Raw genomic sequence first — 12338 nt, forward strand, 5'->3', positions numbered from 1 at the left:
AGTTTCTATTCAAATAAAGTGAAATGCACAATTTAAATTAATGTTTGTGGTAGCCTGTACTGTATTTAAACTGTGTATCAAATTTTCCATAGTAACAGCATAAGCATTTATTATTACTTTCACTTAATAGAGTCCATGTACATGTTCTTATCTATTGTCATCAAATTGTTTGGCCTTTTGATCTGTTGAATGAAGTAATCTTTAAGAGCAGGGATGGCTAATAGGTGTAAACTCACATTATATGTTTACTAGATTGGTGTTTCAGTTCACTGAAACATTGAGTTAGAAAAATTTTGAAGTTCCAACTGTGCTCAGTATATATATAGTATATATATATGTGTGTGTGTGTGTGTGTGTGTGTGTTGTGTGTGTATATATATATACATATATATATATATATAAAACTTAATGACAGATTTAAACTGTTTTTTTTTTATTTTTATACTAGCTTTAAAACAAAACAAACAAAATACCATTTTATTAAAACAACATGCTGAGATTCACACAGCTATTGGTTTTATGAAGCATTTTACTTAATGTAAAATACAGAATGCAAATATTATTTATAACTCTTTTCTTTTTCCTATGTGTTTAATTACCCTCAGCAAGAGATAGTTCTAAAGCTAAGACAAAGATGGAGCTATTTCATTAGCGTGCAAATAGAATATTTTGATGAAAACAAAAATATTTAGCAGTTGAAACAGGCTGAACAAAGCAATCTGTCTCTGAGAACACTGAAAATATGCAGTGAATTTTTCAGCTGATGAAAGAGAAACAGATGCTTCAGAATGAGCTGAATAAAGATTTGAGTCCTGTTCTTGGTGTAGAGTTAATGTGAGTCATCACTGAGCCTTGCCTAGTGGTTCCTTTAATTTCCCTGAATTTAGTTCTAGTCTCCACTCAGCTCTGGGTGATCTGCTTACTTATTTGATAAATATATGCTTTTTATTATTGTTATATCTGCCCATACTCTTCCACACTCTTGAAGTAGCTATCGAGTTGTATATGTTTAGTAATAGCACATATTTGAAATAAGCTCTGTAGGGTTGTTTGGGAAATACCATGTGTCCCAAAAGAGAATTTGCATGTAGATATGATGGGCTTCCCAGGTGGCTCAGTGGTAAAAGAATCCACCTGCAAAGCAAGAGATGTATGTAGGAGATGTGGGTTCAATCCACAGATTGGGGAGATCTCCTGGAGATGGAAGGAGATGGCAACCCACTCCAGTATGCTTGCTTGGCAATCCCTGGACAGTGGAGCCTGGTCGGCTACAGTCTGTGGGGTTGCAAGAGTTGTACACAGCTTAGCAACTAAACAACAACAAGCACGGCAGTACAATAAGGTGGAAAATAAAATCTCTGTATCCACTAGGGGGAGAGGGTGCTGTGTGAAGGAGTTACAGTAGGTATTAGGAAAGCAACTAATATATATATATATATATACACACACACACACACACACACACATTTTTTTTTTTTTTTAACAGTCTGGTGTGTATTTACTAAGCTAAAAAGTGCCAAAGTGCAAAAGCTCTACCTTAGAAATAGGGTGAAATAATTCAAGATTGACCTCTGTGTGTTCTTCCTGAGGGCTCTTAACAGCTTGGAAAGGAACATTGTAGATTTTTGCCCCTAGTTGGGGTTGGGCGGGGGGGGAGGGTGGCTAAACTTTTGGCAGCCGTATTGTTGACCTGGAGACTCATATGTAGCAAAACAAACAGTAGTGCATCAATTGAGTGATGCAAAGGATTGTTAGATTCACTAGTCCTGTCACAGAGCCCATCATACAAAATTGTTTGGTTTTAAAGTGACAGCCAGCATCACTACATTAAGAGGCTGCAATGCTGCCTGGAAGTATTTCTGATGATTTGATCGTTCCAATAGAAATGACACTGCCAGTTTTCTGTTTGTACCATTGATTTTATATAGGCTATGTTGGTAGTGATTAAATGTAACATTTATTCCCTAGACTGAAGAATCATAGGGAGTAAAACTAGATAGGTTTGAGAATAAAATTAGAAGAGAACTGGAAAACTGGATGTTGTGAATTCTGAGACTAATCAAAAATAATATAAATTTGGCCCTATATACACCTTGGAATGAATTATATTGAATTGACATTGGATTCCTCTCTGGATTGGGAGTAAATGAATGAACCTGTTGATTCATCAATGCTTAGGTCATATTAGTGAGAAATATTTCAAAGTATATGTTTTGGATGAAGAATGTGTTGATAGTTTCCAACCAAGAGAGTGTATAATGTACAATATTAAGAACAATTGCACTATGGTTTACTGCACAGATAATTTGTAAAACACTGTTGTTTACACAGGAGCATGTAATTTTTTGTGTGTTTTGGTTGACTGTATTCTATTTGTCTCCTGTGATTTTAACTCCAAAGGACACAAATAGTTGGTCTGAACACAGGCCCCTGAGGCAAAAACCAGAATCCATCTGTTGGCCAGCAAATTAGGACTTGACCTAGTGGAGTAGGAAAATGGCAACCCACTCTAGTATTCTTGCCTAGAAAATTCCATGGACAGAAGAGCCTATAGAAAATTCCTATGGACAGAGGCCATAGTTCATGGGGTCTCAAAGAGTTGGACACAACTGAACACACACACACACACACAGATATACACACATACTAGTGTGAACCCATTTTTCAAAAACAAGGACTAAAATTATTTGTATATATGGATAGGGTTCATTATCTATTTAAATTAGGCTTTCTTAGGAATTTCAACCGAGAATACAGTGAAACCTTTAAACTTCTGATGACAACGCATGTGTGAGTGCTCAGTCATTCCATTTGTGTCTAACTCTTTGCGATCCTTTGGGCTGTAGCCCACCAGGCTCTTCTGTTCATGGAATTATCCAGGCAAGAATACTGGAGTGGGTTGCTATACTCTCCTCCAGGGGATCTTCCCAACCCATGGATCAGACTTGCGTCTCCTGAATTGCAAGCATATTCTTTACAGCTGAACCACTGGAGAAGTCCCTTTGATGACACTAGCAATGGTCAAAGGAGAACAAAGCAGGGTTACAGGGAGTTCTTCAGCCCAGGTTAAAGGTGATGCACTTGAGGGCTGGTTCTCAGCCCTTGTGGGGATTGCAGAATCACCTAGAAAGATTTTAAGAACTGCCAATGCCCGGCCCCCTTTCCAGAGTCCTTTGGTCTTGGCTGGTACCTAGATGTCAGAATATTTAAAAAAAAAAACTCTCCAGTTTTGATGTGCAGCCCACATTGAGAATAACTGCACTCAACTCCAATTCCCGCAACAAAACTCCCTAGATCAGTAGGTTTACATTTGCTTTCAGAAAGCCTGCTGGATCAGGGTGAGTTTCAGTTCTCAGGAACAGGAAAGTCCCCAAACCAAAACACAAACACACAATACCTTTTCCTCATGTAGAAACCCAGTCAGGCATTTGAAAAGGTGACTCTGTTCTTATCAGGGACCAACTCTCTCTTCTGGGATCCCTTTCATAAGACTGAGGAGAGAACACTGGGGGAGCGGGGACCAGCATTTCCACAGGCTGCACAGGGCTGTTTTCCTGCTCTCCGATTCCCTCTCAACTGTTTAGGAAATATCATGCAGAACAAAGTAGAACACTTTTCTTTGTGGCTGAACTCTTCCATCGCAAATATACAGAAAACATTTCTGAATTGCCAAGAGAAATAGAATGTTTAGCATTTTCCAAATTTATTTGAAGAGTCTTTAAAATCTCACTAGACTCTTCCATTCTTTCTCTTTCTCTTCTCTCTCCCCCTCTTTCCATCCCTCCCTCCTTTTCTCTCTCTGTCTTTGGAATGCAGTTTAAATAGGCAGAAATCAATCTGAGAAATGCTATAATACACACTTCCATCATGGTTACAAATATACAATCTCTATTCCTTTCTTCCTCTTTCCTTTCAGTATAGGAGTTTTACTGGATTTAAACATTTTAAGATATCAGAAATAAATTTTATAATTATTCAGGTTATTTTTTATGCAGTTATAATTTTATAGGAACCTGTATTAAGCTTGCTCCATTTTCATGTAACCCCAGGGAAATTTTTGCAGATAGTTAGGGTTCACATTGTGCTTTGTTCACTCTTGTTACTGCAGTTTGAGCAGAGGGTCTGGGTTAATACATGAAATAGAGATCATGATATACTGTTCTAAGAAATTAATTTTCATGTTATGCATCAAAAGAATAATAACATCCCATGGAGAGGAACTTAAAATACCTCTTCTTTTATAAGATTCAGCCTTATGGTGCTTATTCCAGTGAAAATGTTCCTAACATTATGACAGGCATGCAGGATCAGTGTATGTTTAAGAAGACTAAAGGTTTGGACTTTCACATTCAAGTCAATTCAGAAGCTAGCTCATTTAAATAATAGTTATTGACACTAACATGAATGGTTATTGACTTTTTAACAAATGATGATTTCTGCATCTAATGAATATTTCATTTTTCTGTTTATTCTGTTAGTGGGATAAGCAGAATAGATTGATTTTTATATGTTAAATTGATCCTAATTTCCTGGAATAAATCAAATTTGGTCATCTTGTTAGTTTTAAAGTTTCAGAATTCAGTTCGTTAATATTTCTTTAGGATTTTGCACCTGCATTAATGAACAAGTTTGACAAATAAACTTTCCTTCATTTTTTAATTCTTTTTCTCTATTTACAGCACTACTGAGATATAATTGACAAACAAAATTTATATATATTTCAGGTGTACACCTGCTGGTTTAATATATGTATACATTTAAAAATAATTACTATAAATAAACAGCACATTAATTTCCTCATATAGTGAACATTTTTTAAAAACCCAAATTATTCACTTAGCAGAATTCATCTATACAATGAATTATTATTAGCTATAGTCATTGTTAACTATAATCCACCTAATAATGTACATTAAGTTCCCAGAACTTGTTCATCTTGTAACTTAATTTTTGTACTGTTGACCAATATTTCTCCATTACCCCTATCCCTAAGTCCACAGTAACTTCAGTGGTAGAAGTTCAACAGTTTTAGAATCCACATATTAAGAGTTAATACAGTATATGCTTTCTTTGTCTGGCTTACTTCACTTTGAATAATGTCTTCCATGTTCATACATGCTAACACAAATAGCAAGATTTTCTTATTTTCTATGGCTGAATAATATCTCCTATGCGCACAATTTATCCATCACATTTTCCCATATCTTGGCTATTTTTAATAGTGCTACAATAAGTATGAAAATGCAGATATCACTTTGAGACAGTGAGTTTATTTCCTTTGCATAATTACCAATAAATTACTTGCTGGATCATATGGTAATTCTATTTTTAATACTTCAAGACACTTTCATACAGTTTTCATAATGGCTGTCTCAGTTTACATTTCCATCAACAATATATTAAGATTCATTTTTTTTTTTGCACTCTTACCAACACTTGTTATCACTTGTATTTTTAAGGACATAACCATCTTAACAGGTGAAAGGAGAAATTTATTATGGTTTTGATTTACATTTCCTGATCACTAATGATGTTGAGAAAATTTCATATATCTGTTGCCTATTTGTATGTCTTCTTGAAAAAATGTCCATAGATACTTTGCTAATTTTAAAATAAAGTTTCTTGACTTTTTTGGCTTGTGAATTGTATGAGATCCTCATATATTTTTTCATATTAACCCCTTATGAGATATGAAAGATATAAATGTTTTCTGCAACTTTGAAGGTTGACCCTCCATTTACTGATTATTTCCTTTGCTAGGCAGAGGTTTTTGGTGAGACGTAATTCTACCTGTTGATTTTTCTTTTATTGCTTGTGCTTTAGGTGTTATACACAAAATTCGTTGCCACACCAATGCCAAGGAGATTTTTCTTATGTTTTCTTCTTGGAGTTTTACGGTCTAATGTCTTAAATTTAAGTCTTTGACTCATTTTAATTTGATTTTCATATTTGGTGAAAGATAAGGAGTCCAATTTGCTCTCTGGCATATAGTTATCCACTTTTCCAAAAGCTATTTGTTGAAGAGGCTACCTATTCCCTATGTGTTTTCTAGGCATTCTTGTAATAGATTATGTCTACATGCATAGGTTTATTTCAGGACTCTATTTCTATTCCACTGTGTCAATTTTTAACATCCATACCATACAGTCTTTATTATTATAGCTTTGTGAAATCATGCAATATAACAGCTCCAGTTTTGTTCCTTTTTCTCAAAATTGTGTGGTTATTCAGGGTCTTTTGTGATTCCACATTAAGTTTTATGATAGTTTTTTTTTTTTTTTTAAACCATTCCTGTGGAAAAATACCTTTGGAGTTTTTGGTGGTCATTTTATTCACTATGAAATTATCTGTGAGACTTTTTAGATTGAGGTATATTCTTTGTATTTCTAATTTACGAACAATTTTTATCATGAAGGGGTATTGAATTTTGTCAGGTTGTTTTTATGCATCTATTGATATGATCACATATTTTAATCCTTTATTTTGTTAAGGTTTTGTATCATACTTGTTGATTTGAGTATGTTGAACTATAATTGCATCCCAGGGATAAATCCTAATTGATTGTGGTGTATATTTTAATCTGTTGTTGAATTCGAATTACCAGTATTTTGTTGAAGATTTTTACATCTATGTTTTTTCAGTAATATTGGCCTGTAACTTTCTTTTCTTATAGTGTCTTTGTCTGGCTTTGGTATCAGGATAATGCTGATCTTTTAAAATAGATTTGAGAGTGCTCTCACCTCTTCAGTGTTTTTAGGAGAGTTTGAAAAAGATTGACATTAATTCTTTAAATATTTAGTTGAATTTGCCATCTGGCCTGAGCTTTGCAGTATTGGGAGAGTTGGAGTTAGTGATTTCATTTCCTTCCTTGTTATTGGTATGTTCAGATTTTCTATTTCTTCCTGATTCTGTCTTGGTACTTGCGTGTCTCTAGAAATGTATTCATCTAGGTTATCCAATTTAATGCATGCAGTTGCTCAGAATAGTATATTATGATCTTTTGTATCTCTGTTGTATCAATTATAAGGATTCATCTTTCATTTGTAATTTCATATTTGAATCCCCTCTCTTTTTCTTGGATCATCTAGCTAACAGTTTGTTATTTTTCTATATTAAATAAAATTCTTGAGTTTTATTCTATTGATTTTCTGTTCACTACATCATCTATTTCTGCTCAGTTATTTTTTTAGTATTTCCTTTCTCCTGCTAAACTCTGCACTTAATTTATTCTCTTACTATTCTGGTGTTAAAAATGCTTGATATGATTTTAATCTTTTTGTATTTTTACAACTTTCTTGTGACCCAACATATTATCTATTATGAAAACAGATGACCCTTTCAATGATTTATCCATTGTTCGAAGTGGGAATAAAAATATATTTCTATTTCCCCTTTCAGTTCTGTTAATACTGTTAATATTTAGATAGTCAAATGTTGGATTTAAATACATTTAGCATTGTTTTTTGCTCTTGATAAACCAATCTCTTTAACACTATTTAGCAGCCTTCTTTTACTCTTCTGACTAATTTTGACTGAATATATATGCATTTTGTTTGATGTAAGTATTGACACTTTGGTTCTTTCAGTTAACATTTGCATAAAAATTCTTTTTCCATGCCTTCATTTCAGCCTTTGTGTGCCCTTAAAGCTAATGTGAATCAGGTAGGGAGTGCATTGTTGGATCTTATTTCCTGTAAATTCAGTTGCTTTGTTTCTTTTGATTGGAGAATTTAATTCATGTACATTTAAAGTAATTATTGATAGGTAAGGACTTATTATTTTCACTTTATTGTTGATTTCTGACATTTTATAGTTTCTTTGACCCCTTCTTTTATTTGTATTTGTATGCTTTAATTCCTTTCTCATTAATTTTTTGTATCTACTATAGGTTTTTTCTTTTTTCTTTGTGTTTATGATGAGGCTTACATAAAAATCTTAGAGACATAACAGTCTATTTTAAGACAGCAACAAATTACTTTCAATTGCATGTTAAAGCTCTGGACTTCTCTTCCCCACATATTTTATGCCAATGAGGTCATGCTTCACATCTTTTTATATTATGCATCCATTAAATTTACTGAAGCTATACTTATTTTAATACTATTTCTTTAAACTTATATTCTGGAGTTAAAACCACACCATAATTATATTACAACAATCAGACATTTTATATTTGCCATTACCAGTGAGTTTTATATTTTCATATATTTTCATGTGGTTACTTAGTTTCCTTTGTTTTCAATTTAAAAGGCTCCCTTTTTAGCATTTATTTTCTTATAAGACAGTTAAAGAATCTGCTTGCAATGCAGGAGTTGCAGGAGATGCAGGTTTGATCCCTGGGTCAAGAAGATCCCCTGGAAGAGGGTATGACAGTCCACTCTAGTATGCTTGCCCAGAGAATTCCATGGACAAAGAAGCCTGGCAGTCTACAGTCCATAGTGTCAGAAAGAATCAGACACAGCTGAAGTGACTTAGCGTATAGTGATGAACTTCCCCAGCTTTTCTTTGCCTAGGAACATCTTTATAATGCCTTAATTTCTAAAGCACATCTTTTCCAAATACACTATATTTTTTGTTGGCAGGTATTTGTTGTTTGTTTTCAAGGATTCAGGCAGACACTAATTTGTCTGGTCCCTTCCTGGATGAAACTTCCTGCAGACCTTATTCGATATCAAGGTAATGGTGAAATGTTGTTTTTTAAAAAAATTCCCCATGGGTCTCTTGTATTTCTGCATATTTAATACATGAGGCCCAGACTGTCCATTGTTTCAGACAATTTTTCAAATGGTAACTGAAAAGCCTTGGAAGATAGAAATATCATCTCACTTTGGCACAGGAAGGAGGCTATTACTGTCCACTATAAACAGATAATGGGGCTTCCTGGTGGCTCAGTGGTAAAGAATCTGCCTGCCAATGCAAGAGACAAGGGTTTGATTCCTGGATTGGTAAGATACCCTGGAGGAGGAAAACGCAACCACTCGAGTATTCTTGCCTGGGAAGTCCCATGGACCAAGAAGCCTGGTATGGTACAGTCCATGCGGTTGCAAAAACAATTGAATTAGACTTAATGACAAAACGACAACAATAAAGATAATTTCTCCCTCTAAATCAAAGATTAGGCAAACTTCCAAAAGACTTGGATTCCCTAAGCCTGATCTTCCTATCCTATAATAAAACTCACTGTGTGTACAGATGTCAAGCAGCCAGCCCTCTTTACGTTACACTGTCATAATGGCCTCAGTTCAGTTCAGTCGCTCAGTTGTGTCCGACTTTTTGTGACCCCATGGACTGAAGCATGCCAGACTTCCCTATCCAGCACCAACTCCCAGGACCAGCTCAAACTCATGTCCATTGAGTCGGTGATACTATGCAACCATCTTATCCTCTGTCACCCCCTTCTCCTCCTGCTATCAATCTTTCCCAGTATCAGGGTCTTTTCCAATGAGTCAGTACTTCACATCAGGTGCCCAAAGTATTGGAGTTTCACTTCAGCATCAGTCCTTCCAATGAATATTCAGGACTGATTTCCTTTAGGATTGATTTGTTTGACCTCCTTGCAGTCCAAGGGATTTTCAAGAGTCCTCTCCAACACTGCAATTCAAAAGCGTCAATTCTTCCAATCCATGAACACAGTATGTTTCTCCATCTGTGGGAGAAGGCGAGGGTGGGATGTTTCAAGAGAACAGCATCGAAACATGTATATTATCTAGGGTGAAACAGATCACCAGCCCAGGTTGGATGCATGAGACAAGTGCTCGGGCCTGGTGCACTGGGAAGACCTAGAGGAATCAGGTGGAGAGGGAGGTGGGAGGGGGGATTGGGATTAGGAATACATGTAAATCCATGGCTAATTCATGTCAATGTATGGCAAAAAACACTACAATATTGTAAAGTAATTAGCCTCCAACTAATAAAAATAAATGAAAAAAAAAAAGTGTCAATTCTTCTGTGCTGTTTTCTTCACAGTCCAGCTCTCACATCTATACATGACCATTGGAAAAACCATAGCTTTGACTAGATGGACCTTTGTTGACAAAGTACTGTCTCTGCTTTTTAATATGTTGTCTAGGTTGGTCATAGTTTTTCTTCCAAGGAGCAATTATTTTTTAATTTCATGGCTTCAGTTACCATCTGCAGTGATTTGGAGCCCAAGAAAATAAAGTCTCACACTGTTTCCATTGTTCCTCCATCTATTTGTCATGAAGTGATGGTTCCAGATGTCATGATCTTAGTTTTTTGAATGTTGAGTTTTAAGCCAACTTTTGCACTCACCTACCTTAAAATATATATAAAATTAAAATGCATGATAACAGTGAGTAAAAGGTACACAGGATATAAGTAGAGTTGTATCTATATGTCTTACAATTTAAAGGAATTTATAAAATAATTTTGTAAAGATATATATATATAATTTTATTGTATAAAGTTATTAGCTTTGTAACCCATATAAACACAAAAAGAATTTAAGTCAATATACATTTAACAAGGAAATAGAAAGGAAAATGAAATAATAAGAATATATCATTCATTCAAAAATGTTTAAAGAGAGAAGTAACAAATAGATGGCCAAATTATTAAACATGTAGCAAAATGGCAGACTTAGTCAAAACATGATAGTTATATTAAATGTATATGCACTAATACACATAGCTTAAAATCTGTAGTCTATATCAAGATTGACAAATATTTTCTGCAAAAAGCCAGATAGTATTTTAGGCTTCATTGGCCATGTGGTTTTTATCACTACCTGCTCATCTCTGAAGTTAAAGCATGAAAACAGCCATAGACAATACATGACTGTATGAGCATCATTGTGTTTTAATAAAATTGAATTTAAAACATAATGGCAAGCAAGACTTAATCAGTTGAACATAGTCTGCTGACCTCAGTCTAGAGTTTAATAAGCTGTTTACTAATGAGTTCATAATCATTCATAAGAAACACCTTAAATATAAGCATATGAAAGCTTGAAACTTGCAGGATAAAAATAGTAAAGCATACAAATGTTTAGCTGTGCTAATAGCATATAAAGGGAATTCCCCCATGGCACTAGCTATAAAGAACCCACCTGCCAATGCAGCAGACATAAGAGACATGAGTTTGATCCCTGGGTCAGGAAGATCCCCTGAAAGAGGACATGAAAATCTCTGTAGTATTCTTTCCTGGAGAATCCCATGGACAGAAGAGCCTGGTGGGCTACAGTCCATAGGGTCACAAAAGTCAGACACTACTGAAGTGACTTAGCATGCATGCACATAGCATATAAAGTATGATTATAGCTAAAACTCATTACTTGAGATAAAAAATAATCTCACAAATGTTATTATCAAATATCAGCAAAAATAAAATGCTAAATTGCTATGAACCTAAATATATATCCTGAAAATATTTTGATCAAAGTCATAGGACAAAAATAGGAGAAAGAGACAAATTTGAAAAGTAAGAGATTGATTAAAGTAAGAGATTGATTATTGTTTTGGAAAAAAATGTCAAAGTTCAATAAATATATGAAAGAATTAGAATACCTGAAAATAATAGAATACATGAAAATAAAAGTTGTCTTAAATGACATTTATAGAATATTGTATACAACTACTGTTATCATGAATTTCATTGAGTACATATTTTAAGTTTATTAAGACATTATCATTGCTAATAGAGACTAGATTTGATTGTTTAGTCTTTCATTGCTTTCTATTTTTTTTTCTGAATACCTGTATTCAATCTGTTAATCTATATCAAGATCAACAAATATTTTCTACAAAAAGCTAGATAGTATTTTAGACCTTGTTGACCATGTGGTTTTTATCTATAACCTGCTCAACTCTGAAGTTAAAGCATGAAAACATCCATAGACAATACATAACTGCATGAGCATCATTGTGTTTTAATAAAATTTAATTTAATTTAAATTTAATTTTTAATTTAATAAAATTGAATACAAAATTCAATGTTTGCATGCATCTGCCACAAGAATGCCTTCATTGCATTCTCCATCACAGTTATTTTGGTGACAGTCTCTCAGTTTTAGTTTATTAGACAGTTTATTTTTTTTACCATCATTTTTGAAGGGCAGTAGTTTGTAATACATCAAATTCTTAGTTAGTAACTGCTTTGTTTGGGTACTTTAAAGATATAATTCCATGTTCTTTGTGACTCAATTTTCTCTTAAGATGCCAGATGTAAATGTTATGTCTGTTTCCTTTAAAGAAATATGTTCCCTGCTCACCTATTTGGATGCTTTTAAAGTTTCTACTTTATCTTTGGTTGTCTGCATTTTATGAGTTGCCTCTGTGTGGTTTGATTTGTATTCATCATGAATTTGGTTCACATAACTT

The sequence above is a fragment of the Odocoileus virginianus genome, chromosome 11, assembly GCF_023699985.2.
Source record: "Odocoileus virginianus isolate 20LAN1187 ecotype Illinois chromosome 11, Ovbor_1.2, whole genome shotgun sequence".
Classification (NCBI taxonomy): Eukaryota; Metazoa; Chordata; class Mammalia; order Artiodactyla; family Cervidae; genus Odocoileus; species Odocoileus virginianus.